The sequence below is a fragment of the Corvus moneduloides genome, chromosome 2 (genome assembly GCF_009650955.1).
Source record: "Corvus moneduloides isolate bCorMon1 chromosome 2, bCorMon1.pri, whole genome shotgun sequence".
Taxonomy (NCBI): Eukaryota; Metazoa; Chordata; class Aves; order Passeriformes; family Corvidae; genus Corvus; species Corvus moneduloides.
The window spans coordinates 60,296,847-60,324,283 of NC_045477.1; the positions used below are offsets into that span (position 1 = coordinate 60,296,847).

Here is a 27,437-nt window from a genome sequence, read left to right on the forward strand (position 1 = left end):
AACCTTTCCTACTTGCTCCCTGCCACAGATTGTATCAGGAACCCCCTGTGTGAGGATTCTAGTTTTCAGCCTGAAAAGAAATTGTGGTGTTCTTCTGTACCTGTCATTGTTACATGTGCAGTGGGAGGGAGGAATGACAGCCCTAGTGTCAGAATTGCAGAGAGATGACACATAGCACTGAATCATAAAGGCTGTTTTGTCTTTAAAAGCTGTTCTGAGGCTCTGAGCTGTGAGGGAGTCTTCTGCCTGGCATTTAGGTGTGTCAAAAAACACCTGCCCAGCCTATGTCCTGTGTGAATCTAATTCAGCCCCGGTACTAAGCAAGCCATAGAACTGCACTCACCAGAGTCCTCTAAAGACCTATGCATACGGTTCCATGTCTTTTTCAAAAGCAGTGGGTTATGAGCTGATGATATGATCAAAGGGCCACAAATGGGATGCTTTTCTGTCATTTGGCCTTTTGATTCTCAGCCTACATACTAGAATGACAAGCAGGAGAGAGGATATTTTGATTCAGGGTACAGAGCAATTAGTGGTAGAGCTAATGTTTGCTGTTTGTAATGCTCCCCTTCCTCCTCCCTTGTTCTTTTTTCATCATTCACAGGATACTTCAGCCCTTGGTGGGCTATTGAGAGCAAGCAGTGCCAGAGAAAACCTGCTCCTGGGACTTGACTGGGTCATGGATTTCTCTTCATGAAATTTTAAGCAGCCACTTCAGGCTCAGGTGGCTAATGGCTTGCAGGAAAGACAGCAGGTGAAGGTTTTCATCTCTTGCTTTAGTAGACAGTCTGCAGGCAAAGGCTCGGCTGTGAGTTGTGAAATTCTTTGTGATCAGGTGAGGAGGGAGAGGAGGGAGGAATGTTTTGCCATATTTGCAGACACACTATGATTTCTAATGATACATTGTTTCATAGAATGATCTATTTTCACTTGGTTTGAAATCAGAGTTACCCTGCTAACTTCTAAGACCTCAAGCACTTTACCTGAGAATGCTCGGAACAAGAGATTTTTATTTCTTTAATTTTTTTTTTTTTTTTTTAGGATTTGTGTGTATGTACTCTTATGGAAGAAACCAAACAAAAATTAAGAGATTACCATTAGTGTGGGAATTGTATTTCTTATAGAAAGCACAATATTCTTGAAGGCACTTGGAGTATCCTGCTCCACCCTCATATCCCCACCCCTGCCCCTAAATTTGTCATATAGTCCTAACTACCTTATATTTAGACAACCAAAGGTACACACCACTCTATTAAGGTTTATCTTTTTCTTGCTCAGATACAACATCTGTGAGTGATGTGAGTAGGCAACATTTCCCAGTGAACCAGCCAGAACCAAATATGGTGAATTATTGTCACGATCTTTTCAGAGAAAGTAGTAAAATCCCCACAAAATTGAGATAGGAATGTGTAATTAACCACATTGACATTATCCACAAATTTATCAGTAGATAATTCAATAGATGGGTACCACATTGTTTAAAAGCCTGTCAGTAAAAGCCTGTAATTTTTTCTTGGTGTAATCTATGTTATCCAAACAAGAAGTTTTGAAGAATGGCATCCAAAGTCTTGACCATTATGTTGCTCAAGATAGTGGATTTGGTGATCATAAAATTGTCAGGCCACTGATCTGTACTAGTTCAGTCTTGCAAGACTTCACAAGAGCAAGGCAGAGAGAGGCACTTCCTTTTTAACACAGGTGTGATTTTTCGAAATGTTAAGCCATGATAATGAAGTAGTAGTAGCTCACAGTGCCATGAACTGAAAGAAGAAAGCCTACAACAGTGACTGCAAAAAGGGTATTACACTCATTGCTGCTATTCATTCCATATTCCCAAGACAACTTCATGCTGGTGTGTAAATTGGACACAGAATAGAAACAGGCAAAAACACAAGCAGGAACTAACTCCATTTCCACTTACGAGATTTTTCTTTGTGCCATGTTGGTGTGGGCTATGATATGCTTCTACCATTTGCCTGACACAGAAAAAGGTCAGTATGACAGCTGATAATGTGGTCAGGGCTGCAGAATTCCTTTACTTTTTATGGCTTTGTATCACATGTAAAACAGAAATATTAAGTAGGAGACAGAACTAAACTATCCTGAAGTAAAACACAAGACCACACAGACTGTGCTGTAAGGACAGAGTTTCAGTTTATTCACTCCTGTTGTAACATTAGGAGGTAATTACCTGCTAATGTAGAACTAGCCAATGAATCCTGAAGGCTGTGTTAAATTTTCACTTTGGAAAATTTAAATCTAAATTTTCTCTCCATAGCCCTGTCTTCAAAGCATCTAATTTCATATGGTTCCTTGGACATGAAGAATGATTCCTGTAACGCTAGAAAGACTTAGCAGTGATAATGCAGACAAAAGCATGTCAGATCAGTTTTATTCATGGAGAGGGCCACTCTCTGAAGAACAGTGAGAGTAACCAGCAGGGGAAAATATAATTAAAGAAATCCTTCCATAGTCCCCTTCAATTTTCTCTTTAGTCAATGGAATGGAAAATACATAATACTTATATTCTTAGCCACACCACCAGACCAATCCCTAATATTGATAAAAATTATTTACCTTTGCCTAACTGTAGCTTTGATTTTGTATCATCATCATAGTGTTCAAACACTGTACAGTTCAATCAGAGCTTTGCAATGAGGAATAGAACTATAGAGAAAAACTCTGTATTTCCTATTATTTCTTGATAGGTAACAAAACCCCAGAACAAGCAAAAAAAAAAAAATGTTAGGAGACAAATTCTCTTATCCAGCAAACTTGCAGGTCTATCACTGAAGCTAAGAATCACAGCTGCACTTAGGACATTAAAGAGATGAGATCCAGTCTATATATAGCCCTTCTCTAATAAAACTGCTGTTAGGAATTTAAGGTGTTCTCTTTCCAATGATTATTCAGAATGTATTTTTGGTGCAGCTGGAAATATTTTATTAACAAATAAGCAAACCTGAGGAATGAGAATGTAGCACAGCTGATAACCTTAAAGGTAAATATAAGAATTTGTTATTACTTCTAGTGCAAATGCAGATGCAGCCCTCAACACTAATGTGTGATCAGTGACTAATGTCAGATCAACATGAAAGACTTCAAAGGCAAGAGAAGTTCTCTGATCATGAATCCTCACAGGGTACCATACGATTACATAAAAGTATTAGAGTTTCTGCATAGAAGATGACTGGTTAAAGGTCATAAAAATAGATTTATTTATTGACAACCATTATGATGATTTCAAAGCAAAGCTATAGAAAATATTTTTCTAATAGTGCTATTTTCTGTCCATCAAGTGACAACTTAATAACAGTTGTTTTATAAACAGAAATGTGTATCCTACCAGTAGGGGTTGGGAAGGCTCACGTCATATTCAAGACATGAAGTAAGTTTGCTCAGACTTTGAAATACTAATGTTAAGAAGAAAGTGGTTAAACAACATGCAGAAAATAGGGTCAAATTCTACCAATTGTTTTGATGTGAATCTGGGGTATTTTCACCTACTCTGTTTAGAATATTATGGAATTAAACATAAAAGGAGAGGAAAAAAGGGGATTATGTCTAATCGCTGGTCCATGTAGTAGTAAGACCAAGTCTGGTACCAGGTTGATATTGGTATAAACCTCAGAATTATTCCAGTGAAAATCAAGAAAAAAAATCTGCAACTGGGTACATCAATACCTCAGGGGTTTAAAGTTCTGATCTCAAGTTTAAATTAATTTTTCACTTGGACAGCACAAATGTACTGGGAATAAAGACACAGTAAAATACTCACTAAATATCCCAAAAGGCAACAGTTCTTGATCTGAATATGTCAGTTCAAATCTATTATATTCATCCCATTAACTCATATTGAGTACACAGAGAAACAGAGTGGAGGAATGAGAAGAGATCAGGCTGTATGGTTTTCTTCATAAACCTGCATGCTGGAGCTAATAAGGAAATAGTAGCAACCATGAGGTAGGCTAGAACAGAAATAACTTCTTTCCTTGGAGGAAGAAGAGAGTAGAAAAAAATTTACTCTGTCACAGTTTTGGTCAGGGCTGAGAGACAGTCTGCACATCCAGAAAATGGAAAGATTTCAACACTCATAATGAGTTTGTTATCATCTATAATTTTCTAGACATTGTTCTGGTCCCTGTGTCCATTTTAATTAATGTCGAAATTCTCATTTGCACTGAGAGTATGGTTATTTTATGTCTATGTGTTCTCTTATACATTTTTTGTTTGTTTCAAGATTCCTTTCACACCAAAATATGATAGTTACTTCAGTTTGTTTCATACAAATATTCTTAAATTAAAAGAAATTTGCTCATCTAGGCAGATTTGTAGGAATTTTCAAAACTTTAGCATATTCCAAATACCCAAATGGATTTTGTGGCTTTGACAACAAAATTCTTTGTGCATAGAGCTATGAATACAGTTATATTTTTTAATGATACATAGCAAATCAACAAATACTTTTACAATATGGGATGATGACATGTTTCTCAATTTGTAATTCATTATACCATGAAAATGAAGCTTTATGGTGTCATTAAAATGTATATAACGTAATAAGAAATCAACATTTATTATAAAAATAATTATTTGAAAACAGCCTGGCAATATGACAAATAAATAAACCTATCATTTTTATATTATTACAGTAACAATAAAATGCAATGTCTGAGAAAAACATAACAACTCAATGAAAAGAATAAAGCCCTATAATCATGTCCTTAATTATAGAATTGTAACAGCTCCAATTTTCCTAAACTCATTTTAAAATCTACTTTTGGTTTTTAATTCACACAAAGTGATTTGATACTTGAAGTGTATATCGTATATGTTGGTATTTGCTTGCCATTCAGTGTTGCATTTAAATACTATTCTATAAAAAAGAACTGAGGATAAATTCAAGCTGATAATTTGGTGTGTGTCAGGTTTTGTGAATATTATCTATCTAAACATTTTGAACGGAGTACTGAGAAAATAATACACAATTCTGTGATGCTTCCTCGTACATGGAAACAACCTGTTCCTCTGTAAGTTCTACGAGCTCAGAGGGGCTTTTCATGAAATGTGTATTTGAGATTGGGAAAAAAACGCCAAAAAACCAGAGCTATTGAGTACCCTAAGTGCAGATTAAAAGGTGCAGTTCCAAAGAACTGAACAAATATGTGTGCTTGTATAAGCATTTAGAGAAATTCTGAAAAATTGGAACACCTTTTTTTTTTTTGTCTTCTTTTTTTTCTTCCTACCCCAAATATACCCTATCAGGGACTTATATGTCGTATGACTAATTATATAGTGTAGATAAGACTTTCAAATTAAACTGAAATTTTCATTAATCATCAATATAAAATAGATATCATTTTTTCCTCTTTAAAATCTTGAAGATTAACAGAGGGATCACTTTCCAGAACTACGTAACAAAATTTGGGTGTCTTACACAGATATCTGTATGAAAGGTAATTATCTAATTCTTTAAACAGGACAGACAGTGATGTCTGCAGGGCAATTTATCTAACCAGTTGCCTATTTGGGAGGAGATATAAAACTTCTTACACTTCATTAATTGTGTGGACTGGATCTTCCAGTGGGGATTAAGTTTCTTATAAACAGGAATTTTGGGTTTCATCTCATCTTACTTCAACCCTTTACATTTTTTTTTGTATAAATAGGTTCCTTTTATACAGAAACTAAAATTTTTAAATAAGAGTATCAGTAAAACAAAACATTATTTTTGTCTTTCCCTGCCCTCCCCCACCAAATCCAGATTGGCCAGATATTGCTAGTGAGATCCCTGAACTGGGATGCTGTCACTGAGCATCACGAGCAGAATCATTTCATGCGGCTCTCACGTAATACTGTTCTCAGGTGACTGCTTTGCATACAATAAAAGAGTAGGCAGTTATTGTATCCTATTATTATGAGCCATTAATCAGACATTTCTGACAGTTAAAAGTATTAGTCTTCATATCTCAGCAAATAGTTGGAATCTAAGCCTCTTGTTGGAATTCTGTCTCACTATGTGAATCAGAGGATTTTGGGCTGCATGTTGGGGTGAGTAAAGACAAATATTGCATAGAAGAATAAGATGGAGAAACCTACGTAATGTACCTAGGATACAATAATTAATGTTTTATTATACTGAGATAAGCATGAATAAATGATAAGCTTTTCTTAACACAGTGAGCTGAGAAAAGGGTCAGGAGTCTGAGGAAAAATATCAGGACTCTAAAGAAGAGTAGGAGAATTGATGAATAATCAAAGTAGTCTCTGAGAAGAGATATGTGGTGAGTAATCTTGCATTTCAATTTTTCTGCCGTGCTAGGATATTAGGTCTGTCTTTCAGGCCCAGAAAAATTTTCCCCAATGGTAGTGGAAAAGATAATGTAAAATATATATAAATATTAGAGCAATAATAAAAAACCGTACAGTTTTATGAACATTTCAAGGTCAGAGAATGAACAAAGGAAGAGGCTAATTTTTTTTACTGCCTCTTTCTTCTCTCTAATGCATAGACAACAATGTGCAGAGTACTCTAAGCACACTACTTCAAACTCTGCTTTACAGATGGCGGGGCAGTGAATGGTATCAAAATAGATCACTGCATCATGAAATGGTACCCCAGTGAAATGATGAGAAGTTGTGCATTAATTACAGTTCTGGTGGGGTGGGTAACTCAACCAATTAAGATACGAGCTCAGTTTTAATGCATGTTTTATATTCAGAAAGAAAAAGGTACCAAAAAACCCCCTCAAAAAGCATGCCTCTCAGCTAAATAAGATGAAGCTTTGAGGGAAGGCAAAGTCTGTGTAGTGACACAAAGGAAGGATAAAGCTTTTCCATAGTACTATTTATTTGTATGTCTAAAAGACAATGTGTGGCTGATAAAACATTCAGGAGGAATCATACTATAAAGCAATGAAACAGTACATCTTTGTCTTCTGGGACATCAGCCATAGACAGCGATGTGCACTGTGCATCCACTCAAGCAAGTTTGTTTTCCTTTCTGATTGAGTTTGCGTGCTGAACGCTGATAGCCCAAGCAGGTAATTAGTGTCAAGCAAGGAGTTTGAAATGACTTTTTTTTCTACAATGAGTATGAAATTTGATCTATATTGCTGGTTTATCTGCAATATTATAAAGAATTTAGACCTTATGCCTTTTTAATCATCTTTTAATAATCTATATTTTTTTTAAAAATCAGTTCCTTATGTTCTCTGGAACAGCTTTATGTTAGCTTAGAGTAAAAAGATAACTCAGAATATTTCAAAACACCACATGAGATGATTACTTTTTTTTTTACCAACAGTGATTATGTCAAAGAAATTACTGAACTCTAAATAATTGTACACTTGTTTTGTGCCTATTTTCACAGTATGTGTTTCCAAAGCTTTAGTTAAATCCTGCTAGCACATGGCACTAACAAGAGGAAAGATTTGGGTTAGCACCTCAGGCTCACTAGCAGAATCTAAAAGCTAAACTTTAGGGACAAGGGGATCATACCATGAGCATGACTTAATTGAAAGAAGATAAGTAACATTGCAACAAAACTTTTGTCCAAAAATGAAGAGCTCAACAAAAATTCAACAGTCCCAGGGACCCTAGAATGTTACTTTTCAGCTAATTTAGACTTTCATTGGTGTAATGCAAAGCATTAAATTTTTCCACGGTTTCTTACCAAAACAGTAAATCTTGCCACTCTGACTTGCCAAGCTGAGGACCAGCCAAAATTAAAATGGTCCTTTCCATGGCAAAGGGAGGGGGAAAAGAAAAAGGTGGAATATGTAGGAAAAATAGAGAAGAATAAGGGACAGCAAAGAGTGCTAAAAGCTGTCATACTCTTCTCACTATTGCCATGGTGGGATAAAGACAACAAATGATGCTCTAAACCACATAGCATCTGCCACCTTCTGTTTCCCTACCACATCTTTGGTAGCAGCAACTGGCTTGACCTTCTAGGGCTCTGGCATGGGCAAAGGAGGTAAATTACTTGTTTGTCCATCTCCAGTGATGTGGTCACCTAACCAGCTGGCAACTGCAGTGGTGCCTAAGGGTTTCATTGTCAAGGTGTGTATCATAAAAGGAGTGAAAATGTCCTTCCCATCACTTGACAAACAGGAGGGGCATAAAAATACGTGAAACAAAACCCCATTGCTGTCATATATTACAGTTTCACGTAGTTGTTGGGATCTTCTTCCTGTAGTGAAACTGAGATAGTAGAAATTACATGCCAGATGAAAGATCTGATTTCATATCTCAGTATTTCTGACTGAACCCTGTGCCACATGATACCCATTAGCTTTGGCTAACTTTTAATGTAAACGACCACAGAAAAGAGTTCTGTGTAGAAAAAGACAAAGACTGTTTTGAACACAGCACAGAGATCTCTTGCTTTTACTAAGTAAGCATGTAAGTAATTTCTTATGAAGTTTGGATTTCCAGAAGTAAAAAAAAATCAGCCCTCTTTCTCGTCTTTCTCTTGCCTTCCTCTTACTTTATAATACTCTCTGGAAGTGTTGTGGCTTAACCACAGACGGTAGCTAAGCCCCACACAGCTGCTTGCACACTCTCTCCCAGTGGGATAGGGGAGAGAATTGGAAGGGTAAAAGTGAGAAAACACATGGGTTGACATAAAGACAGTTAAAAGGTAAAGCAAAAGCTGCACATGCAAGCAAAGCAAGATGAGGAATTCATTCACCACTTCCCACAGGCAGCCAAGTTCCGGAAAGCAGGCTCTGCCACGTGTAACAGTGACTTGGGAAAACAAACACCATCACACTGAATGTTCTCACCTTCCTTCTTCTCCCAGCTTTATATGCTCAGCATGACACCATATGATCTGGGATATCCCTTTGGTCAGTTGGGGTCAGCTGTCCTGGCTGTGCCCTCACCCAACATCTTATGCACTCCCCTACTCCTTTCTGATGGGGTGGTGTCAGCGGCAGAAAATGTCTTGATGTTGTGTCAGCACTGCTCAGCAATAACAAAAAACATCTCCATATTATCAACTCTGTTTCCAGCACAAATTCAAAACACAGCCCCATACCAGATACTGTGAAGAAATTTAACTCTACTCTGGACAAACCCAGCATAGTCAGTTATATAAAACTTCAGGACTAATACAAAAAGACAAATAGAATAGAAATACATTATGAAAGGAATTAATTACTTTCATCCATAGCTTCACTAGAGAATTTCCTTAAAAATCTAAGAGATCCACTGGGTTATTAGAACATCTAAGGTAACAACCTGGAGAAAACTTTTGTTTTCCCTTTTTTATTGTTTTCTGTTTTTCCAAAGTTCTTTGTCCTCTTTTTGCCTTTATACCTGTTTAGTGGTCAGAATACCTTAATTCAATGTCAATATTATATTGCTATGTGGTTTTTTGTATACTACAAACTCTTCATTCATATTTCTATTTCTAAAATGTTTTGAGATATTAAATTAGACATTTTGAGATTTTAGAGGGGATTTGATTATTTGTTTATATCTCTATTTTAAAGAAATTCTCTTATCTTTAAGAACACCTCAATCAGTGATGAAAGATTGTCTTTGACTCTCAGTGAGCTGTTTAAAGCCTACTCAGTTCTGGTGATAATGTGGCTTGAATTCCTGAAGTGCTGACTTACTCAGCTTCTCTTATTCCATGAGGTGCTACCAAAGAAACATGGGGAGTTGATACATCCATGGATGAGGAATTTAATGTTTAGAGGTAAGTAAATATTGTTGAATTTTCTGTAGCAGTTACATATTTTTGTGGATTTTTTCTATTATTTTTATTTTTGATTTCCATTCAGAGTTTTAGATATTAAAATTAAACATTAATCAATTAAGTTCCAAAGTATGAATTAATAAAATATTGTTTTCATAAAATCCAGATAATGCATTTATCCTTCCCTCCCTAATTATGTTGATTCCCTGGTATGAAACCTAGTATTTTCAGATGGATATGACAGGAAAAGCAAGAAGCTGATCTGTTGGGAGGACATAATTTGAAAACTGTATCTACAAAATACACAGGAGAAAAGTGAGTAGACAATGATGAACAAATTGTTTGAGTCAAAGCTAGCAATACTTCAGGACTAGGCTGGCAAAAACCCATAAACAGGGATATGAATGAAGATGAACAGGATTCTTTGGCAAATGACTGTAAATATTTAGCTGGTAGCTGTCATTTTATCATTCTGGAGCACTGTGACGTTATGGTGTGTTACACAATACAACGACCTTGAGGTTTGACATAATGAATTGTTCACTTCCTGGAGAAAGAGGAACAGATTTTGGGTTGCTCCAATTGTACCTCTGTTTGCTCTGTACGTAGGGATTGTACTGCTACCCATAAAATGTGCTGTTTAAGCCTCTTCGTGCATCTGGCTAGTCCTGCTTCTGAGCTTTAATAACAACCTTATAATTCAAGCATCAGGAGTGCATATGCAGTTCAAAGCAGGCTTATCTTCAGACATAAGACTATAAGATCTGCTCTTCCAGCCACTGCTTTTGTGGGGTAATTCTATTAAAGAGTATGGAAATACAGAATATTTTTACGGAATTTGACTTTAAGATGCTAACTTCCCAAACTGTCATTCAAAAAATAAATAAATTTGAAGGAGATAAATTATATTGATGCATGTATTTTCTAAAACTCCTCTTAAGAGATTGTGAAAAAGCAATATGATTTTAATCTGTGGCCTTCATACAAACCAGGAATTCAACATCGGATTAGAAGGAAAAAAAAAGATATTAAACATAAAGTGCTTGATCTAAACCCATAGAAGACAACAGGCATTTTCATCTGGCTTTGACTCAAGTTCATGTTTTCTAGTGAACGATACTTAGCTGATGGATTTTATATTACTGGTAATAGAGCAAACTTATCTGTGACCTGTAGAAATGCAGTAAAACCTTTTAAACTGTTAGTGTAGCCTCTCCTAGTCTTCACGATGTTCTCTGCTGTAGCAAGATCATGGAGCAAGCCAACGTCTGCAAATGCATCTAAGCCTATAAGTGTAAATATTTTTGTGCATCTCTGTTACTATTGTTCATAATGCATAAAACAAAACAGCCTAAATAGTGAATTAATTTTGATTTTTCTGTTTAGTTTCTTAACCTAAGGATAATTTTTACTTCTTCGCTGTGTGCTTCCCATCACAAAAAGATTCATATTGCAGTATCCTGGATCTGCTCTTTTACTAGAGTGCTGATCAGTATTGATACCAAATCTATGGTCTGTAAGAGAATCACAGAATCACAGAATGTGAAAGGTTAGAAGGTACCACAGGGAGTCATCTGGTCCAACCTCTCTGTTCAAGCAGGGTCATCCTAGAGCACATGGCACAGGATTGCATCCAGATGGTTCTTGAATCTCTGCAGTGAGGGAGACTCCACAACCTCTCTGGAAAATCTGTTCCAGTGTGTGGTCACCTGCACAATAAAGAAGTTCTTCCTCATATTCATGTGGGAATTTCTGCACCACTTTCTGCCCATTGTCCTATTGCTTGGCAGAACCACCAAGATCCTGGCTCCATCCTCTGGACACCCTCCTTTCCGATGTTTATAGACATTGATGAGGTCCCCTTGTCTCTTTCTAGCCTGAACAGGCCCACATCCCTTAGCCTATGCTCTCAAGAGAGATATTCCAGTCGCTTAAATGTGTAAATACTCTTGGGAACAGCCACATGCTAAAGGAAAAAGGAAAAATTCTACAATTTATTTTTCATAGTGTAAGGACAGAAAGCTATTGGGAGTCTTCAGCTTTTCCATTATATTAAAACTAATTCTTACTCTTTGATGACCGGTAAGGTCTCTTCCAAACCAGGCCAAATTTTGGCTATCATCAAAATTTGCCCAAAAAAGGGAGTTTCCCCACACCATACATTTTAAATTATTCAAGCAATTTTTTTTTTTTTAAACATTAAATGTAACTTGAATAATCTTGCCTTTTTTTGTCACATATTATCAGGGGGAAAATCAAACCAAATTAAAAATCTACTTGTTTTAAAAAACGAGTAACTGTAGTCTACTTTTGTCACTTACATTTATATTTCTACACCCAGATCAAGGAACAACACACCACAGTGCTTATTGCATTAGCTACTGTAATATAACATGGGCTAACTGGTCTGCATAACTTTGGAGTAAGCACGATATCTGTTCTGATTTTTAACATTTCTCTGCCACTGATTTAGTCACTGACTAAACAGACAACATCTTGTCTTGATCTCCTTTTCCTTACAGCAATAAAAACTGCAATGCTTTACAGCTTGTGGAGATCCCACATTCTGTACAGGCGAAGGTATAGCATCCTTCCCATCCCTGTGCTCATGTCTGTCTCGTGTGTGACAGTGTTTGGCTTTGTGCTTTCATGTGCACTGTCTGCGCTTGGCACTGGAGGGAAGAAAAGCTCACAAAGATTTGTACTGAGAGCTACAAAATTCTGGTGGGAATGGATCCTAGCACCCCTAAGGCAAGAGCTGCCCTTGCTTTTGAATAAGAATTATAAATGTCTTCCAGTGGAGTTAAAGTCTGCATTTGGAAACAGGTAAGGTGTTGTGCATTCTCCTCTCTTGTTTGTATCAGTGAAAACTTTCCTATCAGTCTCTAAAGCACAAAAATCTGGATGATCAGTTCTATTTACAAAGGCATACTAATTAAAGCTTGTGTTTAAACAGTATCAAGTCTTCAAGGATTTTTCTTTCCTGTTAGTATTTATTTCATGATCTATGTGTTTTTTTCTCCCTGAGGCAATAATGATCAGTGATTTTTTGGTAGGAATTCTGGAATTATTTATTTGTCATCTTTAAAAATCTGGTGTCATACTTGGCTTTTTTCTAGCGTTTCCTCTCCCCACCTCCAGCCAAATGCCCATGACTTCTCAGAATACTTGTTAATGGTGGCTCAGTAAGCTAATTAGCTGATTTCCTTGGGGAACTCTGAAGAAGGCCAAAAGATTCAAATGATGGTTACCTAGAAACAAGAAAAGTGTATTAAATTAAATTTTGTAGATCTGTATGAGCTTTCTGATGACAGAATTTGTGTGCTTTTAGAGAAAAAAATTCCAGTCTTAGGTTTTAATTATGATCATCTTTTTGCGTATCTCCGTACTTCTTACAGTCATCATTTTGACAAGCATAAACATACATTTTCTTGATGAAAATAATTTTCCTTTCATGATTACACTTGCTGACTCCTCATTACTTAAACTGCTAGAAAAAGATCTCAAGGGAGTGGCTTAGTCTATTCCCTTAAGGTCAAGAGCTTCACAAGTGGATGTAAGTAATTGAGTTATAGGGCAAAGATGAGTAAAGCTTTTAGGAAGTTAGGAATAAAAATCCTCTTGATAAAGAAATGGATCTAATTTACTGTTAGTGTTATTTTAGTACATAAATTGTCTAATTATATTGTATCTCACAGGCAAATTTCATATTAATTGCTAAAAATGAGGGACCAATTCTGACCCAGTTCCCATAATCCTTTTTTCACAGAGTGGAGGAATTAGGGGTTCGATAAAACTGATTCTGCCCCAAAAATGAATTTTGAATTCTGTATGTGCTTGATTGGTGATGTTTTGTCACGTAAGTATAGATAAGTAGTTGGGATGGCAGAGCACTATAGTTTTTTAGGGAGGAACTTTCAGCATCTTGGGTTGCAATTCTTCTGAACAGGTATAGAAATCTGTTTACATGTACAACTCAGTCACAGGAAAATCAGTGTAGGAAAATTGGCACTTTTAGGTCACCACTTATTCCACCATAAAATACTTGTGTAAAACAGACTAGATGAATCTTGCCCTAGAGCTTCTTCTGGCTATAAAGGAAGCTCTTAACAACCTAGCCAGTCATGGTGATATTTGTGTGAGACCTTCACAGTGAGGGTTTAATTTAGTTATATTGAACTATATTGAGCACGGGTATGTAATGCTGTACAGGTTCACCAAGAGAATCCTGCATGGGAAAGAGTATGAGTCCACACTGTGTATGTTCTCTAGACAATCATTTGGATGTCAGATGGTACACCTATGGTATCTCTAATGAGACTATGTATGGGTGACTATATTGATCTGATAACGTTATGTGACTACAAACACTCTCTCCGTACACTGTTATTCACTGAGTATCATTACTTTGCTTCCTAGCACAATTGCACCATATCTTTTACTGTCTTTTAGTCCTCTGATTCAAACTTCTTGGAAACCCTTACAATTCTGTCCCATCTGTAATCCTGCTGCTTGACATGGGTGGAAAGTTTGTGCTTTTACTCCCAGATCACAATGCAGTCATTGAATAGCGTTGCACTGCTACATCAAGGATAACCTGAAAGGAGAGCATTAGAAGAAAAGAATTTTTATGGAAATTAACCAAAATAATTGCACTGTTAAAAAAGTCAGCTTCCTGGGTATTAATCGCTAAGCTTACTCACAGAATCACAGAATACTCTGAGTTGAAGAGACCCACAAGAATCATCCAATCTAACTCCTAAGGGAATGGCCCATATATGGATTGAATCCACAACCTTGGTGTTGGCAGGACCATCCTCTATCCAGCTGAGTTAAAATGCAATCTTTGTCACTGGCTACTGTGCCAGTCACTGCAGAACTAAAGAGCCTGCCCAGGACTGATCTGGGAGCTAGCCCTTTGACACTAATGCCTGGGTCATTGCTTTTGACTCTCTCCAATTCAAGAGTGGAAGATGACTGATACTTTGTTATTACTGCAAATTATAGTGTTAATGAGCCACCATCTTGAAAAAGGTTTCCACAGACACGGATGACAAAAGTATCCACAATGAAAACCAATATTTATTACAGAAAACATAGGTTTTACTTGTTACTTATACTATTTCCACCAAAGATTTAAAATAAATGAGATCTTAGTGAATATTTGCCAAGATAGGGACTTCTACCACTGGAGACAGTCTAAGTGTATTTATCCAGTTAGAGGTCCTCATGCTAGCCATACAAGTTGTAGGCTAGCCATACAAGTTGTACCTGAGTTACTGTTTCAATTTTTGACCCTTATGAATATTTTTGTGTACCCACTGCAAATGTATTGCTCTCAATTATATATAAATTTCTAAAAAGTTATCATTAAAAAAATATTGCACTTTAGAAAAAACAATCAGAGTTATTTGCTAAAGAACAGAAAGGAAATATTTATGAAAACTTGCAATTTTAGTCAGAGAAGTCAGTGGGACTACAAAAAAAATTGAGTCGGTTTCATAAATAGTCAATATTTCCGCATAAGTGGGATCATTTCGGAATATTAACAAATATTTCAACTCCAGAGGTGCTAAGAAGAGACAAGAATATGGAGGAGTGGCAGACAAAGGTGTGATAAGCCATATCTCACTACAAGAGAAGTTAGAAACAATAAAGTGTTAAAAAAATTCAGAGCCTATTGATTTAGGCCAAAGAATGATTCCATAGTTTTTTACCATGACACGGAAAGAAAACAAAGAAAAGGAATGTAGGTGTTAAGGAGATTGAGAAATTTATTTTTAATGAGTTCTGTCTGATCCTTTCCCTTCCATCATAAATCTAGACAAGAAGTAGTAAATAGCTTTAGTTTGCTGGCCACGCAGCTTGACTTGAATATATAAAATTCATTGTACATTATTCAGAAACTCAGAAAAGCAAGGCCAGAATGGATCATTGGAGATCATCTTGTCTGACCTGTGCTATAACCCCACAGAATTTTACCCAGATGAGACCTATAATTTATGCTTGAATAATACATACAATAACATTTCTCCTACATCTTTTCTTCCCAAATCTTCTGAGAAACAGCTAGCTTCATTAAAGAATTTTCTGAACTCCTGAGATAACTGGAAGACCCAAACTGCCAAGACCTGAAGACAGAATGGTACCTCACCCTCGGTCCTGAATAACTTTGGCTAAGTGAAGGTGAAAATTATTTTGATATCATTATTCATGTGTGCAGCATTCAGAGGGTTATCTCTTTGCTTAGTAAAATGTGATCTGACCTTGTAGTGAGCCAGTGCAGCAGATCATAATGATGAGACAGTAATTTCAAGCAGAATTTAGGCAGAGTTTAACCAGAGGTTTTATTTGTAGAGACCTGTATGTTACCAGGAGTGTCTGCTGTTTAACCCATGTGTGTACCGTGGCTGTCTTTAACAGTATCACCTCTATTTCATAGAATAATACAATAGTTCTGGTCAGAAGGGACTTTTAAAGGTCCAACCACCCTTAAATGAGCAGAGATATCTTCAACTAGATGAGGTTGCTCAGAGCCCCATCCAACCTGACCCTGTGTGTTCCCAGGCATATGGAATCCACCACTTCTCCATGCATCCTGTTCTGGTCTTCCATCATCCCCATTATGAAAACTTTTTTCTTATATCTAATCTAAACTGACCCTCTTTTAGGTTAAAATCATTACCCCTTGTCATATCACAGCAGGCCCCGCTATAAAGTTTCTGTCCATCTTTCTCATAAGCCCTTTTTTAAGTACTGGAAGGCGCTAAAAGATTTCCCTGGAGCCTTCTCCAGGCTGAACAGCCCCAGCTTGCTCAACCTGTCAATACAGGAGAGGTGCTCCCACCCTCTGATCATTTTTGTGGAGTTCTTCTGGACCTGGGAGCCACTTCTAAGTGCTCATTTCTATGGAGATGGGTAAGAGTGTATCATTCTTACTGAATCTGAGTGTGTCACCTAGAAAGGTTGGTATCAAACAGGTAAAAGACTGATAACTGTTCACTTGCAAGAATATTCTAGAAATGTGAAGAATAGTGAGAATTTGAACTTCAGACCATGCCATGGTCAGCAAGCAGAGGCTTGTCATATGCAACAGGAGCATCAGAAGATATATATGTTATTTTCCTACCAGTTCTGGGTTTTACATCATAAATCATTAACTACCCTTGCATGTCTCTACTTTTCTTACTGAGATTCCCAAATGAATTTGTACCATTGTGGTGTATATAAAAAGAAACAGGAAACATACACTGTTCCTTAAAGTTCATTCAAAATGTTATTAGAAACTTCACATAACCATTATGCTGCGGATCTTCCCACTTCATCTTTCTCTGTCCTTACTTTACTAGTCATGGAATTATTGCTTGTTGTGCATATAATTTTTGTTTGTCTATGAAGAACTTTTTATCTTTCCACAGTTCCTGTCAAAAAACTGTCTTTTTTTCAAGCCTTTATTGATGGTCATTTCTTCTCAAACTGGCAATATGAATTTCAAGAACACTGGAAATTTTTGATAAATTAAAAGCAGCAATATTTTTACACCATTACATATAAATCTGAAAACATGTAAATTAAGAGAAAATGAAGTTTGGTTTTGCACCAAAATTTAATTTTTTTTCTACATTTACTCATTTGACTATGGTTAACAGATTGGAACTGAAAAGGAATTTTCTTATCCATGTACAAATTAAAATTGTCTATTCTTTTTTTCCCCTCAGATTACAAAAGGAGTACTCTATACGGGAATTGAGCAAGCAAACAAAGAAATGATCCACAAGTATTTTACATGAAATGACCATAATGATAGCTAATTCATATTATAAAACATGCCATTTTTCCAGACTGGGTAAAAACTGAAAAATGAAATCTCCTTTCTGTCTTACGAAGTTCATTGAATTAAACCTTTTCCTTAAAGGAAACCACATTATGTAACAGTTTTCTAATGTAAAAAATTTAACAGGCAAGTATTGGTGAAGAGTGTGCTTGATAAATCTTGCTATACAACGGAACAACCCTACTGTCTTCTGTAACATTACCTTTTGAGAAATGTCAGTTATGCATGAGAGTATCCTACAAATTTTGAGATGAAACTAAGCCAGAATCCTGTTCACATTATTCATACATGACTTGTGGTTCACTGAACTGTAACAATGCAAGCCATTTCACAAAGTCTTTTAATGCTAAACTGGCAGGGCCACTTTTGCAAGGCTTTTCTATGCCAGCTCAATCCTTGATCTCTTTTGTGTAGAAATGCCAAGAATATCAACTTTTGTTTATGAGTTCTAATAGACATTATTTTTCATTTGAGAGCAAGTCTGAAAAGAGCATGTACCCTCCAATTCTTTGTCTCTTTTAGCTCTTAGCATGATACTGAAATATCAGAAGTAATTAAAGAAAATTATATCGTAAATCCCAAGATAAAAGTGTGACTAATGATTAATTCTCTGGTATTTTGTCAAAACCCTTCTCATAATTCCAAAGCTCTAGTCAATATTCACATAACTAATTCTCCCTAAGTAAATTTTTCTTTCCACTAGGAAAATGTTTGTGTGCTGCTTAATAAATAATTTCTTAAAGTTCCAAGTATATAGTTTGTGTAGTTGTTTTTCTTTACTATTTTGATCAAAACTTTGATTTTCAAAAGAGTGTGTATTTTGAGAGTCACACTAAGGGATTTAATTTTTACATATATATGTATTTCATTCTGGCATCAAGAAGATGAAGAAGACTTATTTTCCATAAAGGTATAAAAATCTAATGGTACCTTTTATCTGATTTACACTTCAGTTAAAAGACTGAAGGCTTTTTCCAAAGAAAGAACTTTCAGAATTATGCTTCTTACACCATAAGTGCACAAAGAAAACAGATACAGTAAATTCAATTTTCAAGTCTCCTTTTCTGATATATACTTACTACACATTAGTTATTAAACTATTACCTTGCTGTCTTTCTTTCAAATCCCCAGCTATTCTTACATCTCATTCTGTTGCCCATGTTATCTGTTGCTCTGTACATCTTTGAATTCAAACTACAAAACTAAGCCAATAAATTCAACTAATTTATTGAACTACAATGCTTTCATCTAAGCAGGGCTTTTAATGGTCCATGTAGGAACAAATTTCACTGGTTATTCTAATGGAAATTTTTTGTCTGTTGAATTTTTTCCCCTCTGTTAGTTTTAACTGACTGTATTTGATGCTCAAGTTTTGACGCAGTCTGCTTTTTATATTTTTAATATTGATTAGAATTTTCAATCTGAATGAGTTTTCAAAGACACAAATTAATCAGCCTTTCAACAACAATTATCAAAAACTATATTAAACATTTCATTTTTCACACTGCAATATGAAATCAGGAGAATTTCAGTTTATTCCTTTGGCTACATTAATTTATTTATTTTGGCTCTATTTTGTTATCTTAGATATGCATTTATTTATTTTCTAGACATAGAAATAAAAATGTGAAACAATTTACAGTACTCAGAGACTACTGTGAAAAAGAAAATGTTTACCTTTTTTCTTTTTTTTTTTTTTTTTTTACTATAAAGGTCATTGAAAAGTGGAACAGGTTGGGCAGAGCATTGTGGAGTTTCCATCTGTGGAGATTTTCAAAATAGTCTGACTGGACACATTCCTGAGCAACGTCCTTGTGCAGGGAAGTTTGGCCTAAATGATCTCAAGGATCCCTTACAGCTTCAGCTATTCTATATGTCTCTGTTATTTTGCACGCCATTTAAGATGTTAAAATATACTCTTATTGTTCTACTGAGATTGAGACAGAGATGAGACCACAAAAAGAGCAATCTATTTCCAACTTGTTTAGACTTCAATCAAAATTTTATAATAACGAATCATATTTTAAGGGATGAGGGAGTTTTAAGTTGTCAAGAGGAACAAATGTGAAATGAATTGTATTATGGCAATATGATGTTTCAAATGAGTTCACATGAGAAACCTGCAGACTACCTGTTGCTTGAAAAAGAGTGTGAATGTCTACATTTAAGAGGAAAAAGTCAGTGTAGAATTCTCATTCAGCCTTAGAGACCTACCATACAGATATACTTGACTGAATTTCTCTCCATAAGTTCCTTTCCTAATTAGAAAAGGAGGGGAATAGACCTTTCTACAGGCAAAAAATTGGATTCTGTTTCAGACATTGGCATTAAATTAAGATATGCTGTGTCTTTGAAACTCACGGTTTTGGTTTTGATTATAAATGAAATCTAGGGTGAAAGCTCAGATTTAAATAACAGACATCTCTCTTCCAAGGCCCAGAGACCTTAGAGAAGGTCAACCTTTCAGAAAGTTGTTATTAATCTGGGCATATAGCTAATTGTTCCTTTACCACATTTACTCATTTGGAATTTTCCTGTAATGCTGGTCTGAGTTTGCTTTTGATGTATACCACAGAAATTACTCTGGTGAGCTATGACACAGCTCACTTTAACTCAGGAATGGCAAATAGAAATAAACTAAACAACATAAACCCCAGAAATACCTAAATTTTGATTAACTTTTAGAGACACGGGGATACAAAAAAGAGCTGGAACATGTCCTATGTGTTGCATGTAGATACAGTCTAGAAGGAATTAGCCCTACTTGAAAGTCAATCTATATCTGGAGGCCAGGAATGATCCTGGTATTTAATGCCTTAGGTGGTACAGAGGTCACCAGATTAGTACATAAATTTTAGGAATAGATGGGTACCTAGAGAGAAATTATATCTGACTATGTTTAGACACCTATCAGAACAACAGATCTGTACAGCTCAGCAACAAATGATCTCTATTTATGGACTTTATAGATACCTTCTGGAAAAAAAGTGATTCAGACAAAGATTTAGGTGCATGTTGTGAAGGTACACATCTATATACTTACATAGCCCTGCTACACACCTTGCAGTGTCTACTAATAGAAGTTTCCATCTCTTACAACACTTTTAGTATCTAGGCCAAAAATAAATGATCTTTTAAATTTTAATTAATGGGAATTTCTAAACTATATGTTCTTCTTCAAACCTCACATCCATTTACTGTGACTGGTTGCCATTTATCCCATTTGTCACAGTTCTACAAAATATGTAAATATTTAATTATACAGCCAGATGTCTGTAGGTACTTATAGAATTTCCAGGACATTTAATTTCTATTGAATTCATTGAGAATCAGGTATTTTGAAAAGGATGTCAAACATCTCCCTAAACCTTGGTAGGAATAATAGTTCATGATCAACAGTGTTGATCTGTAGCTAGACAACATCCTGCTGCAAAACGTTATCAAATTCTTCAAAAATGTCCACAGAAATAAGACCTGACTATGAACTGCATCCCACTCTAGAGAGAAACATCTTCAAAGGAACTCCTTGTTTCTAAATCCAGTTCCAGTCCTGAAACCAATATTAAGTATATGCATAGAGAGCAACCTGGGAATACCCTAGAACAGAATTACGACTGTCACAAAATTTCAAGACTTCAAGATCTATGTAAATGTCAAATATAAAAGAATTTTGCTTCTTCACTTTTCTTCCTTAAAAAAGAAATAAAAATCAGACTGGAAAATTATCCCAAGAGCTAAGAAATTTGGGGACAATTTCACAGGACCAGTCTTGCAGCATTTACACAAGCAACAGTTTCTCTTCCTTCACTGGTCTTCGTTCAGTTACTCATCACTGTTGTGCATGCTAAAGAGCAGGAGCAGAGGAATTTTCCAGCTGCTGAAGCATTTTGTGAAGTTTTCCCTTCTCATGCTTTAGCTGAGAAACAGTGGAAGATGGTTCTGTAAACAAACTATCTCACACCTGCTTGGACTTGTTTTGGTTCACTGCAAAAAATACTGTGGAAATGGGTGTTATGCTGTTCAGCCAATCCCTCTGGGAGGCAGATGGTCAAGCATCCAATGGTTTTATGCCACCCTTGCAAACAAAGCTATATAAGCTGAATTATATAATTAAATATAGCCATTTCTGGCCTTTGAACCCCATCCTGGACTTGTGTCATTTCTCGCCATCCCTAGGGACAGCAGCAACACACTGTCTTTCGCAAGCATGCTCTTCTAATGGTGTTTCATTTTTAATTATTATTAGTAGTAGTTTCAGCAGTATTAGTGTCAGGAATGCAGGTTTCATCATGAAGTTAATTGAAACAAAACTCTAACTCCAAATAACTCAAAGCTTTGTTGAAGCCTACATTCAAACTCACAGTTACATTACATAGACTGTGCTTTTTATCTGAAAAAAGTGACATAATTTACCTACACCTTTTGCCTTTTCCATTAAGAATAATGAGTATATACATATTTACCATGATAAGACAGAACAAATACTTATTTTTTTCCCCCTGTAGTACCTGTTAAACCCATAGAGAAACTGTGGAACTTCAGGAATTTCAGGAATTATCCTGGGGCTCTTTATCACCTCTTATTTCCATTGAATGATCTAAAAATTGATTATACTATCTAGAGTATGTGTATGCTTATCCTCATTTCTAATGAATATTTCAAGTAGTAAACAACTTATAAATATCAATATTGAACACTTATGTTTAAAGTTAACACAGAATAACACTCTTTTACAGAGAAACTTTCTCAAATTTATTCTCAATTTCTAACTCAGGTTTTCTTGAAAGAAGTCTGCAGTTTTATTTTTTTTCCACACCTTCTTCTTGAGATTTTAAGTCTGTAACATCATACGGGAGAAAAGAAGATGGGATTTTATTGACACCAAAATGTCTCTCCCAATGCAAAAGGCATAATCTGTTCCCCTGTAAAAGGAAAATATATGGTAATGATGCCATGCTTATAACAACCTCTTGTTTTATAATTCATTTCCTCAAGAATGGGCACAGAAATATTTGAGAGATTAGTTACAAAATATATTCTGTTCCTTATGAAATCTGTTCAGTTTTATAGGTATAAAAGAGACATCAGACATAAATAATGCCAGGATTGAACAGTTTTGCAAATGCTGCATATAAGATACAATAGCAATATTCTATTTGTCCTCAAATGCAACTTCTTTGTTGAAGCTCTAGACTCCAACTCAATATAAGACTATCTGATAAGAAACATGGATAGAGGCAAGGGAAATTAGGCTTTTGGTGGTTCCAAAACAGCATTTTCTTTTTTTTTTTTTTGTAACCTCCAAAGAGTGTAAATCATTTTAACTGCTAACCCATCACCAGAAAGAAAACCAGAAACATGCCACTTGTCTTTAGACTCTCCTAAATTAGGAATCAAACTTTAGAGTAGAAAGTTACACTCCCTGTATAGTCAAGAGGGAGGCAGAATCTTTCAGCTAATGATTAACACTACAAAAAAATCTCAGTCATAATTTAAGGCGCTAGACTAGTTTAATGCTCTGAAAGTAGGAATGCCATTTATACTGGTAGTCTGGTAGTAAAAAAGCTGTTCCTCAAAGAGGTTCTTTTTAGTAGCTAAGGATGAAATCCAAAGAGCTAATGAGGCTTCTATATAACTCAGCTGAGATCTGAAATACAAACTGAGCAATCTAGTGAGCAGTCAGCTAGCCGCTCAGAAGTCTGCAATCTGTTGTCACCACAGAATCTACTTAGAACATTACATTTATAAACTTGTCAAAATCCTGAGATACCTGAATATGTAAGCACTATCTTGTGCATGTGAACTTGCATAAGTAGAATTGTATGTACCTTATTCAACCCTGATTAAGATTTCCTGAATTAGGAAAAAAAAAATATTTTGCAGCTCAGTGATGGGTGGACTCTTATGAGGGCACATTTCCACTCCACCATTTCTTATTGGATAACTGAGGTCATTTCCTGCTAGAAAGTCAGCTCACAGGGTCTCTTTACAAAAGAGATCTGAGGCTGTGTTTTCCCTACATAATATCATAGGAGCCAAATCTTTTCCATTCTCCTCCAATAGCAGCATTCCAGTCACATGACAGTGCAATAATGTAAAGAGATGCCATTGCATTATTCGAGATGATACAAGTCTGCGTACTCTACTTGGCATTGATTATTAACTTGAATATTTCACTGCAGTCTTGATAAGCAGATAGTGACTCAGGTTCTAGAATTTATCTGGGCAACAGCGGATTAGAACTGCTTGTCTGTATTGCACTGCATGATGGAGAAAGGCACTGACGTGCAATTTTTGAAGGTGGTTTAATTCTCAAAGCTCTGGAACTTAATTTAGCTTTCTTTTTTAGAATCTGGCTTGTATTATTTAGCAGGCTGAACAGTTAGCAACCTTCTATCTTTTAGTACACAGACCATGAAAAGAAATAATGTGTTATTACTGGGACAAGCCACAGAAGACAGACAGTATGAAATTAGAAATAATTCCTTAGAAATTAAAGGATATAAGAATAAAATCAGACAGACTAGTACTGTTTTGGATAGTATGCTGTATGCTATCTAATATTCAGTACTTAGAGACATCGTGTGGTTGAGATGGACACACAAAGTAGTCTGAATAGTATGTCTTTTTTCTCCTCCTTTTATGTTTTGGTGACTAAGCAGACAACACATAATATCTGTAGATTATAAAAGTCCTACAATTTAAATAGTAAACATTCTTTTGCATGTTAATAAAATATCACCCAGTATTAAATTGGTATTTAATTAGCAGAAAAAATATATGTCAAGTTATAATTTAAAACAAACCAACTAAAACTATTTTTTAAATCATGTGATGTGTTGCCAACTTTACGTGCAGATTGAAAAAAGTTTTCACAGATTTCATTTGCTGCTCACTAGTCAGATATATATTTTTCTGTTGTTTTAACAGTATATTTAATGAAAAAGAAAAGCAAAACATCTCCAAGTAAATAATTGAAGTACTGTGTGTGAAGCAAGAGTGTTGCTGATCGTATATTACTGTGCCAAATTCTGTTTAAATACATTGAGGAAGAAAATGCTACTACTTATGAAATGCTACTACTTATTTGCTACCTATTACTACTGAGGTAAAGTTCCTCCAGATGTTTAGGTTTTTTTTAAGCGCATCATTATTTGCTTTGTGATAAGGTAGGGGTTTTTTAAATTTTGTTTTGAAAGATGAGTATGAGAAGATAACACCTCTTTCCTTAAAATTTATTCTTTTACTTGAGCAAGCTCTCAAGTTATATCCTGTAGTTGTTGTGTTTCTTATTTTGGAAAAGGAACATCTTTAAGGGATGAATTGTCTGAATTATTTGTTTGAAACATTGTCAAAAGACTTTTTAGTAGAGATTTAAATATATTTATATGCATATATATATATATATATATATATATATATATATATACCAACCAGAACCAGTAAGGTTATTGAAGTACCTTGAGCAGGATAATCTGCGGACCTCTGCTGACAATATAGACTTCTTCTCTGACAGTATGTGAATCTTACTGTTGGTCTGTAGGTCTTTCTTAGTTTGGAAATGATCCTGTGCCTATTTAAAATCTGTGTTCAAATAAAAGGTTTAAGTATTTTCATCCATTTGATTAGGGGAATTTAGGACACTGTGGAAATTGTTCTCCTGAATAATTGTTACCTGACATCATACAAAAACTCTGGTCTCAGGTATTTTTTTTTCCAACCTTGGTTACACTCAAAATGCCTACATGCGCTTCAGGAGCTAAACTTCTGAATGCAGTGCGCCATTTTTACTTTGTTTTGTTATCTAGGAAACAAGTTACCCAATGTCTTAATTGCTTAAAATAAACAGTTCTTTGCTTAAAATAACCCCAAGAACCCAATAGATCCAGCTCTATAGAACAGTCTTGGAAGTTCCAGCATTTTCCCTATGATCACCTGACATATTTTGCTGTAGATAAATCCTCCCTCACATCTTGGGAAAATAGAAAAAGAGGAAATGTTCAGATACAAGTGTAACAAAGCACCTGGATATTACTTGCTTTTATTCTACTTCTTTACTAAGAAAGAAGTTAAAGTGACAGCCATTTCAAAGGGGCAGATCACAGGCAAGCACAGATTTGATTTTGAATGGATGTCACTCCCATCTGAAAGTCTGGGACTAATACCATGTATTGGGAACTTAAATACCATGCTGTTTATAAGAAGCAAGGATCAAAGCACATAACCCATCCTAATGGAATTTAGCTGCCATTAAAAAGGATGCTTTCAACGGTCAGTAGCTTCTGTTCCTTTAACAATTTGCACAGTTCCTTAAAAATCTACAAGCCAGCAACCATGGAAATTTATAGCTTTTTCTCCCACAATAAGCCAATCTTTTTTTCATCTGTTTGTTCCATGGAAATGTAAATGAAAATAACCTTCTTAGTTATTATCTTCATCTCATTCTTTTTAATAAAGAGTGTTAGGTGTGTCTTGAAGATTTGTTTTGAATGCCACCAACAACTATCTCACCATACAACAGATCTGAAATGATTAAGCAAAGCTGTGAACACACATCAATATTTATTTCCTTTGTTTCAACTTATTTTATTTTTCATGAAAATAATATATTTTTCATATTTTTTCTAAATTGATTAGTAAATATTTATTCTATATTGTTTTCTGAAGTCAAGAGATCAAAAATGATAATCTATTAAATATTTCCTTTAAAAATAGTTTTTAAAATAATTCTCAAATTCTCCTATGAGTTAAAATGTAGCAATTTGTCTTCTTTTCAATTCTCTTCTTCATCACAACAACTCAAATTGAGGTACATTCCTGACTGAAATCACCTAGCATCTCTTATTCATAATGACAGAACTTCATTGAAATCCACAAAAGAAACACTTGGGCTTTCAGGAGCATATAAAACTGAATTGATTTCCTGATTATCTCTTGTAGTTATAAATCTCTTTTTACCTACAGTCAAGAAGGATCTCAAAAACCAAGAGAATCTCACAGAGAATTCTTTGAAAAACTTGAGTTAGTCTTGCTCTTTGATATACCATGACTCATCTTCAGGTAAGTAACAGGCTTTCCAGTGCTGTGGACTCTTTGATTCTATTATTTAAATGTGGGATGATTTTCTGGTGGTATATATTCAATAAAACACTTCCTGTCAAACCTCAACTGCTAAAGCAGGACAGTGGGGAGAGGAAGCTGCCCTTTTGTGAGAAAAAAACTGTGCGTACATGAAGCTCTGTCTAGGAACAGGTGTTGAGCAGGCTGAGAGATAATGGGTTGGGATTAGAGACCAGATCAATGTGGGCATTATCATTGTAGATGTCTTCCAACTAATGAAGTTGCATTATATTTGCAGGATATGCTCCTCATGGTAGACCGTAATCATCCTAATATCCACTGGGAGGGAAGCATCACAGAGCAGAATCCACCAAGATAGTTTCATGGAGTGCATTGATAACAACTTCCTGGCAGAGGCAATTGAAGAAGCAAAAAGGGGAGATTCTTTGCTGGAATTCCAGATAAGGAAGGAATAAGTCCAGCTCTTAAGTGAATGGCCCTTCCAGGGATAGAGCCCACAACCTTGGCATTATTAGCACCATGGTCTAACCAACTTCTTCCCCTATATTCTGTACTCGTGAAACATAATGGAAGTCCTGGGTCTAGTTCTGTGCTCTGAAGTGTCTCACTGTGGGGTATGCCCAGCCCCTGCCCTGGAGGGATCTCTGCTGAGATAAGAGATTTCGCAATCGCCCAGCAGGACTCCCTGGAAAGGCAACCACTTTGGTCACAGCGAGAAAAGACAGACCCACAATCCTTTAGGAGACCCTATGCAGATCCTTCATAACCCATTGGTCCTCACCCATCCCCTGTATCCCTATAAAAGCAAGCCCT

At 35.7% G+C, this 27,437-nt stretch overlaps 2 long non-coding RNA genes across 7 annotated transcripts in view; both read left to right on the top strand.

Moving 5' to 3' along the window:
• Window positions 1–13,562, top strand: part of LOC116439827 — a 28,030-nt gene extending 14,468 nt beyond the window's left edge. For 3 of the 5 annotated variants that reach the window (XR_004238295.1, XR_004238296.1, XR_004238299.1), the window contains 4 exons: window positions 605–835; window positions 6,181–9,709; window positions 12,232–12,535; window positions 13,479–13,562. This is a non-coding gene — a long non-coding RNA (uncharacterized LOC116439827). The remainder of the gene's footprint in view (window positions 1–604; window positions 836–6,180; window positions 9,710–12,231; window positions 12,536–13,478) is intronic. The other 2 variants (XR_004238297.1, XR_004238298.1) reach the window with 2 other exon arrangements.
• An 8-nt stretch (window positions 13,563–13,570) lies between these two features.
• LOC116439826 lies at window positions 13,571–27,292 on the top strand. Of its 2 annotated transcripts, none has more exons than XR_004238293.1 (5): window positions 13,571–15,895; window positions 19,257–22,485; window positions 24,474–24,651; window positions 26,484–26,603; window positions 26,902–27,292. It is a non-coding gene; the product is annotated as an uncharacterized LOC116439826 (long non-coding RNA). The 2 variants fall into 2 exon arrangements; XR_004238294.1 differs by having other exon boundaries at window positions 26,508–26,603.
• Window positions 27,293–27,437: the final 145 nt, after the last annotated feature.